Source organism: Miscanthus floridulus, chromosome 11 (genome assembly GCF_019320115.1).
Source record: "Miscanthus floridulus cultivar M001 chromosome 11, ASM1932011v1, whole genome shotgun sequence".
In the NCBI taxonomy this organism is placed as follows: Eukaryota; Viridiplantae; Streptophyta; class Magnoliopsida; order Poales; family Poaceae; genus Miscanthus; species Miscanthus floridulus.
In genome coordinates this window covers 33,898,865-33,902,074 of record NC_089590.1, presented here as the reverse complement: position 1 = coordinate 33,902,074, position 3,210 = coordinate 33,898,865, and the positions used below count along the sequence as shown (strand labels likewise).

At 41.3% G+C, this 3,210-nt stretch overlaps 1 non-coding gene across 1 annotated transcript; it reads right to left on the bottom strand.

Annotated features, from left to right (window-relative positions):
- Nucleotides 1-2,763: 2,763 nt before the first annotated feature.
- Nucleotides 2,764-2,872, bottom strand: LOC136495124 (small nucleolar RNA R71). The gene has a single exon (XR_010768905.1). It is a non-coding gene; the product is annotated as a small nucleolar RNA R71 (small nucleolar RNA).
- Nucleotides 2,873-3,210: the final 338 nt, after the last annotated feature.

Genomic DNA, 3,210 nt, shown 5'->3' with positions numbered 1-3,210 from the left:
AGGGTGCAGCCACACCCCCTCCGCACCTCTAGCCTCCAGCTGCCACATGTCGTCCTCTGGTGATCCCCAAGGCGGTTGCATGCGGATCTCCTTGGAATAATCCCTACAGCCGACCATTCTAGTGCTATAAATAGGATGGGGAGGCCCCCTCTCTCAAGACATACCACAAGGGCTCTCCTCTCTACCATTTTCCAAGATGTAAAAGTAGCTTAGCCTAGTTGGGAGTTAGGGAGAGATGCTCAAGTTTCGGAGGAGTCCTCAGAGGCTCGGTAAAATTTTGTATCGCTCCTTTGTAATACTCAAGTATCAATATATTTACCTTCTCTATTTATTGAAATATCTTTCGTGGTTATCTAGTTCATGCCTTAGTGGTTTAGCTAGGCATGGTTAGTATAGTGGTTCTACACCTTAGCATGGGATCTCCACTCGATCGAGTGCTCTAATTATAGTACTTTACTAGAGTAGTAATCGATAGTGTAGATGTGGTGTCTAGACTATAGTTTACCTGAGTTTGCGCCCAACCCCATAGATAGTTATGGTAGCCCTAGAGGTGACGACTATTGATGGTAGTTAACGAACATTATAAATCATCAATGTAACATGTATAAGGGCATGAATATAATCACCAACAAAGGTTTAGGGGTTTAAACTAACAAATTCCATGAGTTTTGGTGAATCTATGTTTTCCATAGGGTTTATCTAGAAAATCATCAAGGTGGACCTATATGTCGGAATTAATCGCGCTTAATTGCAGCATAAACAACTTTAGAAGGTTCCAAACGACACTAGAGGACACCACACCATGGCAGAGGGCGAGAGGCCACCACCTACAGACCGGCCGCCCCCCTAGCCCACCTGTCAGCCTCTGCCTCATGATGTCGGTTCTCCACCGCCTCCTAAATTCCATCTACACCATCCATTCAAGTCGGTTAGATCCGAGGGCTTAGGATTGATGCCCTGGCCTATATATACTAGCCCCTACCACCCCCTAAGGCATCAAGCCCTGATCAAGTCATTTGAGAAGACAGAAACCCTAATCATCCTTAGAGCTCCACCATATTCTAGGGCATAGATAGCTAGGCTGGGTCTAGAGGAAGGCAAGCTTTGCTTGGATTCCTGCCCTCTCTCTTTTGTATCTTTCATTACTTTTATATGTTTGCTACAATTGTTATGACATTGTTCCAATTGTTATGACATTGTTCCTTATATTAATCATGCTCCTAGTTATCATGTTCATTGTTTACTTTGATTGTATGCTTAGTATAGTTAGATTATCATTATATTCAAGCATTAGTTCATATAGCGCTTGCTTTGATGTACACGGGGTGAGTGGTCAACATTATGTAAGCATGGTGCTTATACGTTGTTTACGTATGGATGCACCCTATATTTTAGGCCATGTGGTAGATCGCAGATGTGAAACTCCTGTTGAGTCCTTTGTAGTCCACTCCCCGAATATAGGACAAGTAGGATCTAGTTTTGAAGGAAGACACGCTCTGTTCTTAATCTTCCTTAGTAATATCCCTTATGTGTAGATATAAAGTTAATCTTAGCCATGATTACTAAGTATAATTGCACTAATCAATGTATGCTTTGACTTGTAATTAAGAATGACTTAGGAATTATTCATCTAATATTCTACTTAGCCATGCTAATGCCATAGAAAGGAGTACTCTGAGTGATCAAAGATTAGTTATTATTTATCATTCATATATATTTATCTATTGACTTACCCTTGTTATGAGTAGAAGTTGGTTATGGTTAATCTCTCCATCGTACATATGAGTTATCAATATATTCCAACTGTTTGTCCTTCCCTGTTGTAAAAATATAAATAACGATACCTGGAATACTCTCGGGTGAACTGCTACAATGGTATATTATCTGTGCGCTTGCAGATTCCTTTCATTTATATATATTCTTTCTAGTCACATGAAATACTAAAGTACTTCTTAGTGTCATTCTAGAAGTGGCACTAGGTAGTACCAACAAGCAATTCTGGCATGATCGCTAGTGATGACAACTTAGTAAAAGTGATGCTAAGGAATGTCAACAACATTATGTGGCTACTAAAACAAGTGACAAGTTAGTAAATACCAACAGACATTTCTGGTGCCGTTGTCGGGGAAGGTAGCTAGGCAAGAAGGAAATATTGAAAAACTTGCACTTACAGATGTGATTGAGATAATCATTGAACTCTACTCAAACAGGCTTACCCTTGTTTTGTCTACTTTTATATCTTATGTAGGGTAATGTATGATTGGTTTTGACCTTTCGACAAACTACGTTGAAGATCCAAAAGCATTAATCAGGTGAACTAGAGCTAAACTCAAGAAAGTCTCACCTTTAGAATTGGAAGACAACTAGACCAGGTAGAGCTTAACACCAGTTTTTGAAGCCATGGCTGACAAGCCCCTCCATGAGTTCTCTGCTCCAACTACGACCAGCATCCATACTAGACTGACGGTCAATGTGGGAAATAATGGATTTGAGCACAAACCAGCTCTGATCAACATGGTGCAAGCCAACTAGTTTTGTGAAAAGGCACATGAAGATGCGAGTGCGCATCTCCAACACTTCTTAGAGATCTGCAGCACTTTCACCATCAAAGGAGTGACCAGAGATGCCATACTACTTCGCCTCTTCCCATTCTCACTCTTGGGGAAGACAAAGCAATGGACTATGCAAACAAAGATAGAAACACTACATGGGATAACTGCTCCATTGCCTTCCTAGCAAAGTTCTTTCCTATAGGCAAAACTAATGCTCTACATGGGAGAATTCCAAGCTTCCAATAGCAACATGATGAATCTGTCCCTGAGGCATGGGAACGCTTCCAAGACTACATTTCAAAATGTCCTCATCATGGGATGGAGAATTGGCTACTCATGCAAACTTTCTACCACGGGTTGACCAACAGTACCCATGAGAACATGGATGCTGCTGCTACAGGTGCTTTCCTATCACTCATCGTCCTAGGTGCAACAGCTCTCATAGAGAAGATGGCCTTCAACCAAGGTTGGAATGAAGAACATCTTTCGACCCGCAAGAGAGGCAGAGGTATGCATCAACTCAAGGAGGTACACATGTTGTCTGCCAAGATGGACCTACTCATGAAGAAGCTCAAAGATTGAGCTAATGAGAAGTAAGAAGTCATGCACATTCATGATTCCCGCATGACGTATGAAGAGTGTGGAAACAATGGTTATT